A 21109-nucleotide genomic window follows, 5' to 3' on the forward strand; every position below is an offset into this window, starting at 1 on the left:
AATGCAGGACGGAGTGCTGGGGACCTGGGCTAGGCTGTGCATGAAGGATTCCTTTCAAAAGTACACAGAAGCCCAAGCAGCTGCAGTGCACGTTGTGCACAGGATTGCTGTCTGGAGAGGGGAGGCAAGGACTTACCTCTTCCAAATTTGGAAAGTTGGACCACTGGACAGTCTGGGTCACTTGGATCCACCACCCGTGTTCCTGAAGCCACACTCGTCAGGATGAGAGGGGTCCCAGAGTACCGGTGAAGCTGAAGTTTGGTGCCTGCTGGAGCAGGGGGAAGATTCCGTCGACCCACGGCAGATTTCATTGTGCCTTCCAGTGCAGAATGAAGGTAGGCAGCCCCCAAAGTATGCACTACCAGGAAACAGTCAAGGAAGCCGGCAGGATTAGGCCCTACAATGTTGCTGGTAGTCTTCTTGCTACTTTGTTGCAGTTTTGCAGGCATTCTGGAGCAGTCAGCGGTCGATTCTTGGCAGAAGTCGAAGAGTGAGATGCCTAGGAACTCTGGTGAATTCTTGCAAGTCGTTTTCTGAGGAAAATCCCACAGGAGAGACCCTAAATAGCCCTGAGAGGAGGATTGGCCATCTAATGAGGTGAGCACCTGTCAGGAGGGGTCTCTGACGTCTCCTGCTGGCACTGGCCATTCAGAGTCCTTCAGTGTGCCCTCACACCCCTGGATTCAAAATGGCAGAGGTCTGAAACACACTGGAGGAGCTCTGGGCACTCCCCTTTCCTTCGTCCAGTTTCGAACTGGGATTGGGGGGTTCCCTGAACTGGTGTAGACTGGCTTATACAAGGAGGGCACCATCTGTGCCCTTCAAAGCATTTCCAGAGGCTGGGGGAGGCTACTCCTCCCCAGCCCTCAACACCTATGTCCAAAGGGAGAGGGTGTAACGCCCTCTCTCAGAGGAAATTCTTTGTTTTGCCTTCCTGGGACTGGGCTGCCCAGACCCCAGGAGGGCAGAACCCTGTCTGTGTGTTGGCAGCAGCTGTAGCTACAGAGAAAACCCCAGAGAGCTGGTTTGGCAGTACCCAGGGTCCATAGTGGAGCCCCAGGGATGCATGGGATTGGCACCCCGAAACCAGATTTGGCATGGGGAGACAATTCCATGATCTTAGACATGTTACATGGCCATATTCGGAGTTACCATTGTGAAGCTACATATAGGTATTGACCTATATGTAATGCAAGCGTGTAATGGTGTCCCCACACTCACCAAGTCTGGGGAAATTGCCCTGAACTATGTGGGGGCACCTTTGCTAGTGCAAGGTTGCTCTCACACTTAGTAACTTTGCACCTAACCTTCACTAAGTGAGGGTTAGACATATAGGTGGCTCATAAGTTACTTAAGTGCAGTGTAAAATGACTGTGAAATAACGTGTGCGTTATTCCACTCAGGCTGCAGTGGCAGTCCTGTGTAAGATTTGTCTGAGCTCTCTATGGGTGGCAAAATAAATGCTGCAGCCCATAGGGATCTCCTGGAACCCCAATACCCTGGGTACCTAGGTACCATATACTAGGGAATTATAAGGGTGTTCCGGTGTGCCAATAAGAATTGGTGAAAATGGTCACTAACCAATAGCATATAGAGAGAGCATAAGCACTGAGGTTCTGGTTAGCACACATTCAGGCCACAAACTATGAGCACTGGGGTCCTAGCTAGCGGGATCCCCGTGAGACAGGCAAAAACAAACTTACATACATGTAAAAATGGGGGTAACATGCCAGGCAAGATGGTACTTTCCTACAGACCCCCATGGTTGTATTTTGTACTTGTGCTCCAAACAATTGAGGCTCTACTCTAATGATTTCATCCACCACGACAGACAGCTCTCCCTCTGTGAAATGTGGATTTCTCTTCCCTGCCATAGTGAATAATTGTGAAAAATACTAGATGAAGGATAATCCACAAAAATATTATTCGCAAACAACACAGAGGGAGAGAAATGCAGAGAAAAAACCTGGCTCCTGTGTTGCAATTCCTGCAGCCAAATGGTCCGCTGCAGTGTGATGGTAAAAGATCATGATCTGTAAAGGAGTGTGTTTTATAGTGTGTTTTTTTGCAGGTGTTCACAACAGTCTAATATACAACAGGTGTGGGCTACTAGTATCCAACCAATGGCCACAGCTACAGTATTATACTGAACGGTTCTGTGATGGGCTCACGCCATCATGGGCCCACTGCTGGAACACCGCCAGCACGACTCTGTAATCTAAATGGGCTCTGTGGGATCCCGCTGTCAAGACAGAGACAGAGAGCCTACTTGTCAGAGTTGGAGCCACTGCTTCGGCTGCGGGATGCAGCTTGTGCAACATAGTGGACTCCATTGTGGCGGTCTTCGGCCAAGCTGCAATACATCTAAATACGGCAGGCAGATGACTGTTGACATAATGGTGTTTTCTGGTCCATGGCTGACACGGCTTGACGTTGCGACCACCAAGATCTCAATCAGACCCTTAATCTTTAAAATTGTATATCTTGAGTTCTACCTATGGCTGTTTGTCATTTTGGTCTTGTTTTACTTAGATAAATATTCTCTACTTTTTCAAACTGGTGTTGAGTCTTTGTGTGGTGTGTTTTGCTGTGTTACTGTAATTTAAGTGTTGCACAAATACTTTACACATTGCCTCTCCTGATAAGCCTGCTTGCTCAGCACCAAGCTTCCAGGTATGTAACTTACTTGCCTGACAAAAGTAGTGATTTCTGCCTGGCTTAGGTGCATAACCTAGCCAACCAGATACCCCATTTCTGACATAGAAGCCCCATTTCTAAGATGCCCCATCCTGCTTTCCTCCCTACGCCTCTAAGCCACCCCTTCTTTCCAATCAAATTTAGCCTCCTCTCTCCAGTGGTGTAACACAAATGATGGACCGCACCTACAAAATATGATAATGGGTCCCTGTGTGGCCCATATCTCACAGATATTCATAGAATTTGGGCTGAATGGGGGCCTGCTGAGGCTTGGGGAGCCCCTGAAGGGAATACAGTGCCTTGCATTATGACTTCTGGCCACAACATGTTACAGACAGCCGTTGAAGATGACCCTCCAGCCCTGATTTCTTGAGCTGGCTCATCTAAGCAGTTGTAGTCCTGCATTCTTTAAAAATGTGCTTTGCAATCTGGGGCCCATTGAACTGTTAGTGCTCACCACCTATCGGGCCTGCATGAAGTTTGTTACACCCATGTCTCAGCTCCACAGCTGTCTCCCTGTCAGTGAGAGCCATAAGGCACCTTTGTGATAGGCCCCTCTTAATTAGCAACATTTAATAAACGTTGCAACTTTTGCGAAGCTGGCCTGGTGTGTGGTGGGTACCTAAGATACTTACACCTTATACCAGGTATCCCCTATTAGTGATATTTAGGCAGTGTCTAGAAGCAAGGCTTTCTAGCAGTAACTGTGGATGAGCAGCCAAGGCTTTTCTAGGAGACATGCAAAGCTAATGAAATACCACTGTAGTCACGCAACACTTACACACATGAAAGAATACACTCAGTGTTACTAAAATAAAGGTACTTTATTATGGTAAAACCACACCAAAATTATTATAGAGGCAATACTCCCTTAGGAAGTAAGTAATACTCAAGATATATACACTAGTTGTCAGAAATAGGCATACGAATAGTTAGATAACAGTGCAAAAAGTGTAAATCGCAGTAGAGAATAGTGGATCTAGGGGCAGCACAAACCATATACTAAACAAAAATGGAATGTGAGACTGTCACCCCCACCCAGGTAAGTGGAGTGTATAGAGGGTCGCTGAGGGTACCAGGAATGCACAAAGGTAAGTACCACAACACCCCCAGCAACCAGGTAAGCAGGAGTAAATTACTAGAATTTCCCCAGAACACCCACTTAGAGGAAAAGAATAGAACTGCAAAACCCAGAGATGACTGCAAGAAACCAACAGTGGATTCCTGAAGAGGAAGTCCTGTGAAAAGAGGGGACCAAGTCCAGAAGACACAGCAGAGCCCAGTGGGGGCAGGAACTTCTACCCACCAAGCTGAGGATTCCAGGAGTTGGTTGATGGTGCAGAAGAAAAGTCAAAACTGCAGCCCTGCGTGTCCGGACTCCACCAACAAGCCTTGGCACAGGCAAAATTTACCGTTGGCAGAAAGACGTGCTGCCAGGGGCCAGCAAGGCGCAGGAGGACTTAGCCCAGGAAGGGGAGTCAGAGGGGACCCTCAACATCGCAGAGTGCCCACAGAAACACAGGCAGTGCACACAGGAGTCCCACAGGACAGGAACACAGAAGGTGCAAATGGAGCCCACCCAGCACTACGAAAAGAAGTCCCACGCTGGAGGAGAGTCACTCAGGGAGATGTGAGTTGCAGAAAGTAGTGTTGGGGGCTTGAGCTACACAAAGACTGAAGACCCCTTGGAAGAAATGCCAACAGGCCTTGGCATCTGCAAAGGACACGGTGCACGGGGGTACTGTCCTGCGTGGGGAGCCAAGAGCTTACCTCCACCCAAGTTGGATAGCTGGTAGAGAGGACCATCTGGACCACTTCCGACCACCATCGGTGTTGAGGATCCACACAGCTCAGCATGAGAGGTGATCCATGCAGCTGGTCTTCGTTGCTGTTGGTGCCTGCAGATGCAGGAGAATGACTCCTTTACTCCAAGGGAGATTCCTTCTTCTTTCCTGTGCAGACTGAAGACAGGCTGTCCAGATAGGATGCACTACTGGGGAATGTTGCAAAAGCTGGAAGGAGCTGGATAAACAATGTTTCAGGCAAAGTCTGCTTCGTTGTTGCAGATTGTCGTCTTGGAGAGTCCAGATGCAGTTTCTTTGGTCAGAAGTCAAAGTAAGGGATGCAGAGGAATCCTGCTGGAATCTTGCAAGCCATATCTGAGGAACAACCCAAAGTAGAGACCCTAAATGGCCCTGAAAGGGGGATTGGTCACCTAGCTGGGTGACCACCTATCAGGAGGGGGCTCGGACGTCACCTGCCTGGCCTGGCTGCTCAGATGCTCCTAGAGTTCCCTGCCAACCTTGGATTCAAGATACCAGAATCCAGGGACCCTCTGGAGGAGCCCTGGCCACCACTCTTGGGATAGTGATGGACAGCGGAGAGGCCACTCCCCTTTCCAATGTCCACTTTCATGCCAGAGCAGGGACTGGAGGTCCCTGAACCGGTGTAGACTGGTTTATGCACAGGGGGCACCAAATGTGCCCTTCAAAGGATACCAGTAGCTTGGGGAGGCTACCCCTGCCAAGGCATGTAACACCTATTTCCCAAGGGAGAGGGTGTAACACCCCTCTCCTAAAGGAAATTCTTTGTTCTGCCTTCCTGGGCTTGAGCTGCTCAAGCTACAGGAGGGCAGGAACCTGTCTGTGAGGTGGCAGCAGCTTGGGCTGCCTCGAAAACCTCAGAAGGCTGTGGAAGCAATGCTGAGGGTCCTCTAAAGAGCCCTCAGAGTGCATGGAATCATACAACCAGGGCTCGCAAACATATTGGGGTATGATTCCAAAATGTTTGATCCCACACATGCCTAGGTTCGGAGTTACCATTATGTAGCTGAACATAGGTAGTGACCTATGTTCAGTGGACGCATAAAATGGTGTCCCTGCACTCACAAAGTCGAGGAAAGTGGGTCTGAAGTTTTTGTGGGTACCTCTGCTAGTGCAGGGGTGGCCTCACACACAGGTACCTGCACCCTGCCCTCTGGGCTGAGAGGGCCTACCATAGGGGTGACCTGGTCCAGTGACCCATAGTGAAAACGAGTGCATGCACCCAGTTTGCAGAGACTGCAATGGCAGGCTTGCAGAACCCTTTGCATAGGCTCCCTCTGGGTGGCAGAATAACTGCTGCAGCCCATAGGGTTCACCTGGAAAACCAATGCCCTGGGTTCCTTGGTACCATATACTAGGGACTTACATGGGGGCACCAGTATGCCAATTGTGGGATAAATACAGAGCTTTGGGAGAGAGAGCATAATCCTTGGGGTCCTGGTTAGCAGGATCCCAGGGAACGCAGTCAAACACACTGACATCAGGCAGAAAAAGGGGGTAACCATGCCAGGAAAGAGGGTACTTTCCTACACAAGTTTGTAACTTTCTGCTCAGGAAAACACTGTGCAGTTTCCAAAATGTTTTACTGTAATTGCAAGCCTTCTGCATAGGTGACAGGGGATGTGAGGAACACCATCCCTCTTCACCAATTGGTCAGTTGTTCTATCATTCATATATTTATTTTCTCCACAGTAGCACATAGAATGGGGCAATGGGTATGCCCACTTCAGACACTAACTAACTTCTTCAGGATTTACAACATTCTGCTCTTTCACAAGCAGCACATCCACATTTAAAGTGGCTCCCCTCAGTGCGAGACACCACAAGGGCAGTATGTCCTATTTGAGACTGAAAACTACTTTTGCTTTTAGCCATGTTTTTATATTGACAAGTACCTCCCCAACAAAAAAGTTTTCCAAAAACCATGAACAAGCTAACCAACCATTTCAAAACCAAAGGTCTGGCTGCCGTGGTCAGACTAACTGACTTTGTCATTAGTTGTTTTAGGTTACTTCAAGAATGGAGTTTACTTTGAAAAACAGGATGATTTAGGTGCATATTCACAAACTGCTTTTTGTGATATATTCCAGAAGTACTACAATAGTACTACAAAATGCTACTCACAGTTCTACAAGTGCAAATTGCCACCTTTACATCTCCTGTCTTTTCTATTGGGAGATCCTCACATATGTAATCTTACCATTTAGTAATATATATATATATATATATATATATATATATATATATATATATATATATATATAAGAAAGAAGTTGTCCTGAATGGCGTGCTACAGCGTGCTTTTTTTCTTCGGTGGTGCCGGTTTTAGGTAGGAGAACCGTATTATGTTAAATTCATTCTCTTTTCTGTTTAAAAAGAAAAAAACGCACTCCGTCGTTGTGCCTTATTGATTTACTTTATTCCATTAGTGAGATCACGGCAAAACAAATATCAGGAATCCCCTGACGCGTTTCGGTCATACCGGACCTTGTTTAAAGGTGTTTCCTGTGCATTAGTTTGGCACTTAAATAAACAAAATGAACTTTACAAAAAACACACAATCCTCAATCAAAAAGTCATCAAAAACTACCCATTTGCATCTCAAAATATATATAAACTAGATTGAGAGACAAAGCCCTTTACCAAATGCTATTAGCATATTAGAACTTTTTCACATTTTACTAGAACAGTTCTCTTCTTATTCCTACTATTGCACTGGCTTTGGGTAGATGTAGTTATAAATTCTTCTCAAACAAAAGATTTTATAAAACACAGTTAGAGCTGTATTCTCACATTTGAAAAAAGCCTTATGTTTCAAATAATTTTCAATTTCATTTGAAACCTAAGTAGGCACATTTAGTTAAACCACAAATGTATATATTTACATTAAACCTCCCATGAGTACTACACCTCTACCACTCATATTATGGTATTTGTGTGTCCAAACCTATAAAATTAGTTAAATTTTAACGCGCCAAAAATAAATGCAACACCATATAGGTGAAAACATTTTTATACCAATAAAAAATTATTTTATATAAAAGAAAGGAAAAAGGACAGATAGAGTAAACCATACACCATATACAAATGTTTATCTAGGCCAAAGCCCCCCACTTTTTTGTACCCAAAAAGAGTTTGTGGTTGGTAGCAGGATTTTTTTTGGTAGCAGGTTTTTTTAGGAAGAACCTTACAAATGTACAAATAACTCCTCATCCTGATTCAGGCCTAGCGGAGTTAGAGAGCGGATATCCAATATATATCTGGATTCCAATTGGCGCTGCTTTTTTTCTCTGTCTCCACCTTGTTCCAATTTTGGTTCTTGATCAATCACATAAAAAGTCATAAGTTCCCAATTGCTTTTATGTTTTTGCTCCATATGTCTCGCAGTTGCATAACTCCTATCTGTATTAGTGGTTGCTCGAATGTGTTCTAAAATTCGCTTTTTGGTCTCACATATAGTACTACCAATGTATTTTAGCCCACAAGGGCACTCAATCACATATACTGTGAAACGGCTTTTGCAAGTCAAATGCTTTCGTATCACTCTCACATTTCCAGTGTTTGTTAGGTATTCTTTCTTATTTTTCCCAATTTTGCATGCCTTGCAATCGCTGCATTTCCAAAAACCCGGCTTTTGTAGCCAAGTTGATTTTCTGGTTTGAAAGTGACTGTGTATTAATTTGTCACTAAGATTAGGTGTTCTTCTGAAGGTCATTTGTGGATATTGTCCCATGATTTCTCCTACTGTTGAGTCCATTAATAAAATTGACCAATGATTCTCCAAACTTTTTCGAACTTGTGTAGCACTCTGTGAGTATGTTGTTATAAACCGCAGCTGTTGTTGTTTAGCATGTTTTGTGGTGTGATTAGCTTTATGAATTAGTTGTTCTCTTGATGATTGTTTCAAACATTGCTTAGCTTGAATTAAATATTTGTTTGAATATTGTCTGGCTACAAATCTCTCCTCAGACAATTTTAAATGCTTATCACACTCCTTCGGTTCAGAGCAGATTTTCTTTATTCGCAGGAATTCACCATACGGAATATTCCACTTCGTTCTTGGGGGGTGAAAACTGTTAGCATGTAGTACAGAACTGGTGGCTGTTATTTTCCTATGTAATGAAGTTTGAATTGTTCCATCCTTTGCATACATTTCTGTATCTAGAAATGTCACACGTGTCGCACTAATCTCATAAGTGAAATTTAAATTTGCTGCGTTCGTGTTCAGAATCTAGAAATATGCATCAAACTCTTGCTCTGTGCCATCCCAGATAAGAAATAAATCGTCAGTAAACCTCAGCCAAGTCACTACCTTTTGTTGATGTATATCATTTTCTTCTGCCCATGCTATTCGCTGTTCAAACCAACCCATTGTTAAACTAGCAAAGTTTGGAGAAAAGGAAAAACCCATTGTTGTACCCTTCATTTGTAGATACAGTTGTTGATTGAAAAGGAAATAATTATTAGTCAGGCAAATGCTAATCATTTCCAAAAGCATTTTATTATGTTGAAAGAAACGTATATTTCTTTGATACAAAAAGAATTCGCATGCCTGGACTCCTATATGATGTTCAATACTTGTGTAGAGTGAGACCACATCCATCGTTACTAACTTGTAGGTGTTTTGCCAGGGTATGCCTTCCAATTGTAATAATAAATCTCCTGTGTCACGCAAGTAGGAATTCAAATTTCTTGCTAATGGTGCTAGGAAAAAGTCAATGTAATCTGACATTGGTTCTAGTAAAGATGCTTTGGCTGATATTATTGGTCTCTACCAGCACTGCCCTCCCAGTAGCCCCTCAGCGTGTGTCCCGTGGCCGCTCGCCCAGGAGGGTGGGCATCTCCTTCGCCCCGAGCACCTCAGGCCCTGCCCCAGTCAGCCCTGCTGCCCTTAGTGAGGAGTCTATTGACCTCCTGAGATCCCTCACTGTTGGGCAGTCTACCATTCTGAATGTCATCCAGGGTGTAGAGAGGCAGTGGCAACAAACAAATGCATACCTGGAGGGCATTCATTCTGGCCAGGCAGCCCAACAGCGAGCATTTCAGGCTCTGGCCTCTGCACTGATGGCAGCCATTGTCCCTGTGTCCAGCCTCCCCCTCCAACTTCCTCCACCCAGACCCAATCCCCTGTACCTCAGCCTATCCCAAGCACACCATCAGACCAGCATGTACACACATCAACACACAAGGGTGGACATGGAAAACATAAGCACTACAAATCCCACAGGCACTCACATAAGTATCATACCCATGCACACATACCAACATCCACTGCCTCCACTGTGTCCCCTCCTCCATGTCTCCCTCTTCCCTCCCTGTGTGTCTGTGAGCCCTCCTCCCAAAGTACACAAACGCAGCCACACACCCACCCAACAGCCATCCACTTCATAACAGCCTCCAGCCCATGCACCTTCACCCAAAGTCAGCAAACGTACACCTCCTACATCCACTACCTCTTCCTCCACTCCCAAACCCCCTCCATCTACCCGTCCCAGTGTGTCTAAAAAGCTTTTCCTATCAAATGTTGACCTCTTCCCTTCACCTCCCCCCGTCCGTCCCCTAGGGCTCTCCTTTCCAGGTCCCAACCCAGCACCTCAGCCACCACATCACCGGGCACAGTGGTGTAAGCAATAGCAGGATTTTGGAGTGCGCCAAGCAACAGGGCTGCCAGTGTCCCACAGAGTGAGGGCAAGGACATTCTACCACCTCCAAAAGTCAAAAAGTTGCCCACATCCCAGAGGGAGAAGGCGAAACACGTGCCACCAAGGGCTCAGGCAAAACAAAAGTGGAAAGTGGCAAGACAGCTGCGCCACCATCCAAGGTGGGGAAGGGCCAGAAAATCAAGGGCAGGTCCACGTTGACACCTACCTGTACGGTGGACAAGACCGCCACCAGCACCGCCACCTGCACTGCCGCCACAAAGACCGCCGCCAGTACCGCAGACACTGAGGCCACCACCAGCACCGCAGTCACTGAGCCCGCCACCAGCACCGCAGTCACTGAGCCCGCCACCAGCACTGCCGCCACAAAGACCGCCACCAGCACCGACGCCACAAAGACCGCCACCAGCACCGATCCCACATAGGCCGCCGCCAGCACAGATTCCACAGAGCCCGCCGCCAGCACCGATGCCACAGAGTCCGCCGCAAGCACCGCCGCTACTGACACCGCCGCCAACACCGATGCCACTGAGGCAGCCGCAAGCACCGCCGCGACTGACACCGCCGCCAGCACCGATGCCAATGAGGCAGCTGCAAGCACCGCCGCGACTGACACCGCCGCCACCACTGCCAACGGCCCCGCGACATCCTGAGCCAGTGGCACTACCGCAGACATGGCTGCCATCCCCAGTGGTTAGTCGTCCGAGGCTGGTGGTCAGTTCCAGGAACCTGGGAAGCTTGCATGCTGCACCACTGTCAGTGGAGTGTCACATCCAATACCTCAGACCTTGGCAGGATGAAGCACTCTGGGCACCAAGCCCCCTCCAGAACCAGTGGAGAAAGGCATCCACTACCTCAGTCCTTGGCAGGATGAAGCACTCTGGGCACCAAGCCCCCTCCAGAACCAGTGGAGAAAGGCATCCACTACCTCAGTCCTTGGCAGGATGAAGTGCTCTGGGCACAAAGCCCCCTCCAGAACCAGTGGAGTATCACATCCACTACCTCAGGCCTTGGCAGGATGAAGCACTCTAGGCACAAAGCCACCTCCAGAACCAGTGGAGAAAGGCATCCACTACCTCAATCCTTGGCAGGATGAAACACTCTGGGCACCAAGCCTCCTCCAGAACCAGCGGAGTATCACATCCACTAATTCAGTCCTTGGCAGGATGAAGCACTCTGGGCACCAAGCTTCCTCCAGAACCAGTAGAGAAAGGCATCCACTGCCTCAGTCCTTGGCAGGATGAAGCAGTCTGGGCACCAAGCCCCCTCCAGAACCAGTGGAGAAAGGCATCCACTACCACAGTCCTTGGCAGGACGAAGCACTCTGGGTGCAAAGCCCCCTCCAGAACCAGTGGAGACTGTTATCCAAGTGATAGACTGTGGCTTTGCACTACCCAGGATAAAGAAGTGGGCAACCCACCCACTGGAGAGACTTGAGAGACTGTGGCTTTGCACTCCCCAGGATAAAGCAGTGGGCAAACCACCCACTGGAGAGACTTGAGAGATTGTGGCTTTGCACTTCCCAGGATGCAGCAGTGGGCAAACCACCCACTGGAGAGACTTGAGAGACTGTGGCTTTGCACTCCCCAGGATAAAGCAGTGGGCAACCCACCCACTGGAGAGACTTGAGAGACTGTGGCTTTGCACTCCCTAGGATAAAGCAGTAGGCAACCCACCCACTGGAGAGACTTGAGAGACTGTGGCTTTGCACTCCCCAGGATAATGCAGTGGGCAACCCACCCACTGGAGAGACTTGAGAGACTGTGGCTTTGCACTCCCCAGGATACATCAATGGGCATGGAGCCTCCTCGTGGAGCTGGCGCTGTGCGCTCATCCGGCTGAGGTGCCCCCGACCCTTCCCCCTGAGGTGCCTGTTTCATTTCGATCTGATGCCCAAGCAGTGTTCTCTCCATTTGGAGTCTGGTATCGAGTGTGGGCCTCGCCCATGCATTTTGGGCCCAGTGATCCACAGACTATGAATGGTGCACTATCCGGACTTGTATAGTTGGTGTACATAATTGTTTATACTGTATTTCAAGTTTTTACTAATGGATTTTTCATGATTACAATCGTTCAACTCATTTCCTTTTGTCATTGTGTTCTTCCAGGGGAGGTTGTGGGGTGTAAATGTAATGTTGCAGCATGTATTAGTGTGTATGTTGTTGTGGGTGAGGGTGGGGGTGTTGCGTGTTGCGTGTGTGTGTCACTCTCTTTTCCCTTTCCTTGTTGTATACTAGGTGCTCCCTTGTGTCTGGACAAAGCTAAACCCCTCTGAAGAGCACTAATGAGATCAAAACACGTGTCAGGGGTTGCCTTTATTCATTCCAGGTTGGCTTGGATGCCATTTTACCAGTCAAAAGCTGTAATACTGTGCAAAACCATAGAAAGTAACCTGTTATAGTTAGAGTTATCTCAAGTAACTATAACTCGTGCCCTAAGTTAGCTATAGCTTGCGCCCCCGCCATGCATAGTTTTTTTGTCAACATTTTTACTGTAAATATTACATTGATATTACTGATGATGTTATCAAAGTTATAATTTGAGGGGTAATTAGCAGTGCATGGGGAGGGCATGAGTTATAGTTACCTTAGGGCATGAGTTATAGTTACTTGAGATAACTCTAACTATAACAGGTGAATTTCTGTGGTTTTGTATGTTTAAAATATGAGCCTAACTAGAAAGTTCCTGTAACCTTGGCTTTTTAAGTGAATTTCTATGTTTTTAAAAATTCTATTTCCTAACTATAACGTCCCTGTATCCTTTGTTTTTTTCAGTGAATTTCTATAAAAAATTTAAACGTATAGTAATTTTTATTACTATACGTTAATCCAATCACTGCTGTGGCCGCAGCGGAAGTCAACCCTCTGTAAGCACCTAATCTTGCACCATGCCCAGAAGGGGTTGGCTGCAGAGCCAGCTCTCCGGACAGACCCTGCGGCCAACCCTTCTAACCACCCAACCCCATGCTGAGCATGCCCTTTTGGCCATGAGTGGTGGGAGTTGGCACCAGCCTGTCTCTCAGGGTGTGAGAATGGGTACGAGAAGGTGTATTTGGTGATGGGAGTAGCTGTGAGAGTGTCTGTCTGGATGTGAGAGTGGATGCATCAGTGTCTTAGTAGGTGCATCAGTGTCTGTGTGGGTGTGTGAGTGGGTGTCTGAGGGTTTCAGTGGGTGTGTGAGGGTTTCAGTGGGTCTGTGAGTGGGTGCACGAGGGTCTGAGTGGGTCTGTAAGTTGGTGCATAAAGGTCTGAGTGGTTGTGTGAGTGGGAGAATGAGATTGAAAAAGAAAAAATGAGAGAGAGAGATAGAGAGTGAGATGGAGAGAGATAGAGATTTTTAGGCTTTGATGAATGATATATGTACAATTAAATATTTCTGGACAAATTGAAATGAAAAATGGATTTGGGAATTAGAAAGCGTGAGATCGCCTTCCAGTATGAACCTTTTAAACTTTTAAAGTTTAAAAGAAATTAAAGAAGGAAAATAACCAGGGATGCACCTGGACTAGAGCCCTCATGTTTTAGTGTTAGGGTCTGTGGCTTTAACCTTTAGGCCATAGGTGACTCCTTTCCATGATATTTCCAGAAATACCTATGACAGGCAACCCACGCATGTGATTGAAAAGAAAAGTGAAGATTTAGGGGCATATTTATACTCCGTTTGCGCCGAATTTTCGTCGTTTTTTTCGACGCAAATTCGACGCAAAACTAACTCCATATTTATACTTTGGCGTTAGACGCGTCTAGCACCAAACTTCATGGAGTTAGCATCATTTTTTTGCGTGAACACCTTCCTTGCGTTAATGATATGCAAGGTAGGCGTTCCCGTCTCAAAAAATGACTGCGATGCATATGCGCCGTATTTATACTCCCGGGCAAAAATGACACCCGGGAGTGGACGGGACTAAAAAACCCGCATTTGCGCCGGATTTTAGCGCCTGGGTCAGGGCAGGCGTTAAGGGACCTGTGGGCTCAGAATGAGCCCAGAGGTGCCCTCCCAAGCCCCCAGGGACACCCCCTGCCACCCTTGCCCACCCCAGGAGGACACCCAAGGATGGAGGGACCCATCCCAGGGAAGAAAAGGTAAGTTGTGGTAAGTATTTTAAAAAAAAAAAAATTGGCATAGGGGGGCCTGATTTGTGCCCCCCTACATGCCACTATGCCCAATGACCATGCCCAGGGGACAGAAGTCCCCAGGGCATGGCCATTGGGCAAGGGGGCATGACTCCTGTCTTTGCTAAGACAGGAGTCATGGTAATGGCGTCTGGGCGCCCCAAAAAAATGGCGCAAATCGGGTTAAGACGATTTTTTTGCCTCAGCCTGACTTGCCCCATTTTTGGACCCCCAAACGCCATTTTTCCCTACGCCGGCGCTGCCTGGTGTACGTGGTTTTTTTTCACGCACACCAGGCAGCGCCGGTCGGCTAACGCCATTCAATAAATACGGCGCCCGCATGGCGCTTCAGAATGGCGTTAGCCGGCGCTAATTTTTTGGGCGCAAAACTGCGTTAGCGCAGTTTTGCGTCAAAAAGTATAAATATGGGCCTTAATCACCAGGAAGTTTTAACAGTCAAAACACTACTAAATAAGTAAATAAACACACCGGCAAGTGTAGGAAGGCAGCCTCTTTCTAGCCTTGTTACCACCACTTTTGGCCTGTTTGTGAGTACGTGTCAGGGTGTTTTTACTGCCTCACTGGGATCCTGCTAGCCAGGACCCCAGTGCTCATAGTGGAAACTCTAATTGTCAGTGTGTTTTATGTGTCTCACTGGGATCCTGCTAGCCAGGACCCCAGTGCTCATAGTTTGTGGCCTGAATGTGTTCCCTGTGTGGTGTCTAACTGTGTCACTGAGGCTCTGCTAACCAGAACCTCAGTGCTTATGCTCTCTCTGTCTTGAAAAATTGTAACTGCAGGCTAGTGACAATTTTTTACCAATTCTGATTGGCACACTGGAACACCCTTATAATTCCCTATATGGTACCTAGGTACCCAGGGACCCAGGGCATTGGGGTTACAGAAGATCCATATGGGCTGCAGCATTTCTTTGCCACCCATAGGGAGCTCAGACCAATATTACACAAGACTGCCACTGCAGCCTGAGTGAAATAACATCCACGTTATTTCACAGCCATTTTACACTGCACTTAAGTAACTTATAATTCACCTATATGTCTATTCCTCACCTAGTGAAGGTTAGGTGCAAATTTACTTAGTGTGAGGGCACCCTGGCACTAGCCAAGGTGCCACCACATTGTTCAGGGCAATACCTATATGTAGCTTCACAATGGTAACTCCGAATATGGCCATGTAACATGTCTACGATCATGGAATTGTCCCCCCATGCCAAATCTGGTATTGGGGTGCCAATCCCATGCATCCCTGGGGCTCCAGCATGGACCCCGGGTACTGCCAAAATAGCTCTCTGGGTTTTTCACTGCAGCTACCGCTGCTGCCAACCCTCAGACAGGTTTCTGCCCTCCTGGGGTCTGGGCAGCCCAGTCCCAGGAAGGCAGAACAAATAATTTACTCTGAGAGAGGTTGTTACACCCTCTCCCTTTGGGAATAGGTGTTAAAGGCTGGGGAGAAGTAGCCTCCCCCAGCCTCTGGAAATGCTTTGAAGGGCACAGATGATGCCCTCCTTGAATAAACCAGTCTACACCGGTTCAAGAATCCCCCAGCCCCTGCTCTGGCGTGAAACTGGACAAAGGAAAGGGGAGTGAACACTCCCCTGTCCATCACCATCCCAGGGGGGGTGCCCAGAGCTCCTCCAGTGTGTCCCAGACCTCTGCCATCTCGAATGCAGAGCTGTGAGGGCACAATGGAGACCTCTGAGTGGCCAGTGCCAGTAGGTGACGTCAGAGACCCCTCCTGATAGGCTTTTACCTGGTTAGGTGGCCAAGCCTCCTCTGAGGGCTATTTAGGGTCTCTCCTGTGGGTTTCTCGGCAGATAACGAATGCAAGAGCTCACCAGAGTTCCTCTGCATCTCTCTCTTCAACTTCTGCCAAGTATCGACCGCTGACTGCTCCAGGACGACTGCAAAACCACAACAAAGTAGCAAGATGACTACCAGCAACATTGTAGCGCCTAATCCTGCCAGATTTCTCGACTGTTTCCTGGTGGTGCATGCTCTGAGGGCTGTCTGCCTTCACCCTGCACTGGAAGCCAAGGAGAAATCTCCCGTGGGTCGACGGAATCTTCCCCCTGCTGAGGCAGGCACTAAACTTCTGCATCAGCAGTCCTCTGGGTCCCCTCTCATCTTGACCAGCGTGGTCCCTGGTATACAGGAGCTAGATCCAAGTGACCCTGACAGTCCAGTGGTCCTTCTGTCCAAATTTGGTAGAGGTAAGTCCCCCTGCCAGACAGTAATCCTGTATACTGCATGATCTGCCATTGCTAGGGCTTCTGTGCACTTTTGCAAGGATTCCTTCATGCACAGCACAGCCCAGGTCCCCAGCACTCTGTCCTGCATTGCTCAACTTGCCGAGTTGACCACCGGCTTCGTGGGACCCTCTTTTGTTGTGTTGAAATTACTGCCGTGCTCAGATTCTTGAACGCCTGTTCAAGTGCTTCTGCGTGTGCTGCCTGCTTCTGCATGGGCTCTCTCTGTTGCTGAGCGCCCTTCTGTCTCCTCCTCTAAGGGGCGACCTCCTGGTCCTTCCTGGGCCCCGGCAGCACCCATTATCTTTAACTGCGACTCTTGCAGCTAGCAAGGCTTGTTTGCAGTCTTTCTGTGTGGAGACAACTCTGCGTCCTCCAGCATGCTGTGGGACATCTTCTGATCAAAGGAGAAGTTCCTGGCACCTTCCTTTGTTGCAGAATCTTTGGTTTCTTCCACCCGGAGGCAGCCCTTTTGCACCTTCATTCTGTGTTTAGTGGGCTCCTGCCCCCCGGACACTTGCGTGACCCTTGGACTTGGTCCCCTTCTTTTGCAGGTCTTCTGGTCCAGGAATCCACCTTCAGTGCTTTGCAGTATCCCCTACCTCGACTCTACTGTCTTTCTGGGGTAGTAGGGTAACTTTAGTTCTACTTTTCAGGGTCTTGGGGTGGGGTATCTTGGACACCCTTAGGTGTTTTCTTACACTCCCAGCGACCCTCTACACACTACACTTGGTCTGGGGTCCATTTGTGGTTCAAAAATCCACTTTTGGAGTGTATGGTTTGTGTTGCCCCTAGGCCTATTGTGTCCTATTGCATCCATTGTACTCTACAGTGTTTGCACTACTTTATTAACTGGTTACTTACCTGATTTTGGTTTGTGTGTATATTTTGTGTATTTTACTTACCTCCTGAGGGAGTATATCCTCTGAGATACTTTTGGCATATTGTCACTAAAATAAAGTACCTTTATTTTTAGTAACTCTGAGTATTGTGTTTCTTATGATATAGTGCTATATGATATAAGTGGTATAGTAGGAGCTTTGCATGTCTCCTAGTTCAGCCTAAGCTGCTCTGCTATAGCTACCTCTTTCAGCCTAAGCTGCTAGAACGGTACTAATCTACTAATAATGGATAACTGGACCGGGCTCAAGGAGTAAGTACCATCAGGTACCCACTAAAAGCCAGGACAGCCTGCTACATTGGTGGTGCAGCGGTGGGATAAGTACTTGTAACTGCTTTACCACTTTGTCATTGGTGCTTTTCATAAGAAAAACATATACCAAATACTTCAGAATATACACAGTTAACCTAAACAGTTTAAGTTTCTTTCTTTAAGCTTTCTAAAATGTTTTAGAAAAGTTTTCAAACTTTTGAAAAGTTTAAAAAAGTTTTTCTCTTTAATCTGAAAGTTTCTAAACTTTTTTCTTTCTGTCTTAAACTCTTTCTAACAATCATGTCTGCAGTAGAACTTACTCCCACAGTTGTCTAGGCAACCTATGGTAGCCTAAACTTTAAAGGTTTGAGGGTTCTCTGTGTTGAAAGAAGATTAAGTATTGGTAAGAATCCTACATAAGATCTTCTCCTCAGCCTTCTCCTAGAAAGTGACCAGAACCAGTCTGGCCCATCCCAGGAAATGAGAGGAAAAAGTGTTTTCTTGGCCAAATGTTGAGGTTTTCAAAGGGTTCTGGGTAACAGAACCTGGTCAGAGCCCCACAAGTCACCCCACTTTGGATTCCCCTAGGTGTCTAGTTTTTAAAAATGTGCAGGCTTGCTATGTTTCCCAAAGTGCCGGCTGAGCTAGAGGCCAAACTCCACAGCTAGGCACTTTCCAAATAAAACAGCTCTGTTTTCTTTCTGAAAATGTGATGTGTCCACGTTGTGTTTTGGGGCATGTCCTGATGCGGGCGCTAGACCTCCCCACACAAGTGAGGTACCATTTTTATCAGGAGACTTGGGGGAACACTGGGTGGAAGGAAATTTGTGGCTCCTCCAGGATTCCAGAACTTTCTGCCACCCCGGAATGAGAGAAAAAAGTGTTTTTTTGGCCACATTTTGAGGTTTGCAAAGGGTTCTGGGTAACAAAACCTGATCAGAGCCCCACAAGTCACCCCATATTAGATTCCCCTAGGTGTCTAGTTTTAAAAAATGTGAAGGATTGCTAGGTTTCCCAAAGTGCCGGCTGAGCTAGAGGACAAAATCCACAGCTAGGCACTTTGTAAAAAACAGCTCTGTTTTCTTTCTGAAAATGTGATGAGTCCACGTTGTGTTTTGGGGCATTTCCTGTTGCGGGCGCTAGCCCTACCCACACAAGTGAGGTACCATTTTTATCAGGAGACTTGGGGAAACACTGGGTGGAAGGAAATTTGTGGCTCCTCTCAGATTCCAGAACTTTCTGTCACTTAAATGATAGGAAAAAGTGTTTTTTTGGACACATTTTGAGGTTTGCAAAGCATTCCGGGTAACAGAACCTGGTCAGAACCCCACAAGTCACCCCATATTGTATTCCCCTAAGTATCTAGTTTTCAAAAATGCGCAGGTTTGCTAGGTTTCCCAAGGTGACGACTGAGCTCGAAGCCAAAATCCACAGCTAGGCACTTTGTAAAAAACTGCTCTGTTTTCTTTTTGAAAATGTGTTGTTGTGTCCACGTTGTGTTTGGGGGCATTTCCTGTTGCGGGCGCTAGGCCTACCCACACAAGTGAGGTACCATTTGTATCAGGAGACTTGGGGGAACACTGGGTGGAAGGAAATTTGTGGCTCCTTTAGGATTCCAGAACTTTCTGTCACTGAAATGAAAGGAAGAAGGGTTTTTTTGGCCAACTTTTTAGGTTTGCAAAGGATTCTGGGTAACAGAACCTGCTCAGAGCCCCACAAGTCACTCCATCTTGGATTCCCCTGGGTGTCTAGTTTTCAAAAATTTGCAGGTTTGCTAGGTTTCCCCAGGTGCTCGCTGAGCTTGAGGCCAAAATCCAAAGCTAGGCACTTTGTAAAAAACAGCTCTGTTTTCTTTCTGAAAATGTGGTGTGTCCATGTTTTGTTTTCGGGCATTTCCTGTTGTGGGCGCTAGGCCTACCCACACAAGTGAGGTACCATTTTTATCAAGAGACGAGAAAGAACGCTGGGTGGAATGACATTTGTGGCTTCCCTAGGATTCCAGAACTTTCTGTCACTGAAATGAGAGGAAAAAGTGTTTTTTGGCCAAATTTTGAGGTTTGCAAAGGGTTCTGGGTAACAGAACCTGATCAGAGCCCCACAAGTCACCCCATTTTAGATTCCCCTAGGTGTCTAGTTTTTAATAATGTGAAGGATTGCTAGGTTTCCCAAAGTGCCGGCTGAGCGAGAGGCCAAAATCCACAGCTAGGCACTTTGTAAAAAAACAGCTCTGTTTTCTTTCTGAAAATGTGTTGTGTCCACGTTGTGTTTGGGGGCATTTACTGTTGCGGGCGCTAGGCCTACCCACACAAGTGAGGTACCATTTTTATCAGGAGACTTGGGGGAACACTGAGTGGAAGGAAATGTGTGGTTCCTCTAGGATTCCAGAACTTTCTGTCACTGAAATGAGAGGAACAAGTGTTTTTTGGCCACATTTTGAGGTTTGAAAGGATTCTGGGTAACAGAACCTGGCCAGAGCGCCAGAAGTCACCCCATATTGTATTCCCCTAAGTGTCTAGTTTTCAAAAATGCGCAGGTCTGCTAGGTTTCCCAAGGTGTCGACTGAGCTAGAAGCCAAAATCCACAGCTAGGCACTTTGTAAAAAACAGCTCTGTTTTCTTTTTGAAAATATGATGTGTCCATGTTGTGTTTTGGGGCATTTCCTGTCGCGGGTGCTAGGCCTACCCACACATTTGAGGTACCATTTTTATTGGGAGACTTGGGTGAACGCTGGGTGGAAGGAAATTTGTGGCTCCTCTCAGATTCCAGTACTTTCTGTCACCGAAATGACAAGGGAAAAGTGTTTTTTTGGCTAAATTTTGAGGTTTGCAAAGGGTTCTGGGTAACAGAACCTGGTCAGAGCCCCATAAGTCACCCCATATTGGATTCTCCTAGGTGTCTAGTTTTTAAAAATGTGCAGGATTGCTAGGTTTCCTAAAATGCCGGCTGAGCTAGAGGCCAAAATCCACAGCTAGGCACTTTGTAAAAAAACAGCTCTGTTTTGTTTCAGAAAATGTGATGTGTCCACGTTGTGTTTTGGGGCATTTCCTGCTGCGGGCGCTAGGCCTACCCACACAAGTGAGGTACCATTCTTATCAGGAGACTTATGAGAACACTGGGTGGAAGGAAATTTGTGGCTCCTGTCAGATTCCAGTACTTTCTGTGACCGAAATGACAAGGAAAAAGTGTTTTTTTGGCAACATTTTGAGGTTTGCAAAGGATTCTGGGTAACAGAACCTGGTCAGAGCCCAACATGTCACTCCATCCTAGATTCCCCTAGGTGATAGTTTTCAAAAATGTGCAGGTTTGCTAGGTTTCCCCAGTCACTGGCTGAACTAGAGGCCAAAATCCACAGCTAGGCACTTTGTAAAAAAACAGCTCTGTTTTCTTTCTGAAAATGT

Source organism: Pleurodeles waltl, chromosome 3_1 (genome assembly GCF_031143425.1).
Source record: "Pleurodeles waltl isolate 20211129_DDA chromosome 3_1, aPleWal1.hap1.20221129, whole genome shotgun sequence".
Classification (NCBI taxonomy): Eukaryota; Metazoa; Chordata; class Amphibia; order Caudata; family Salamandridae; genus Pleurodeles; species Pleurodeles waltl.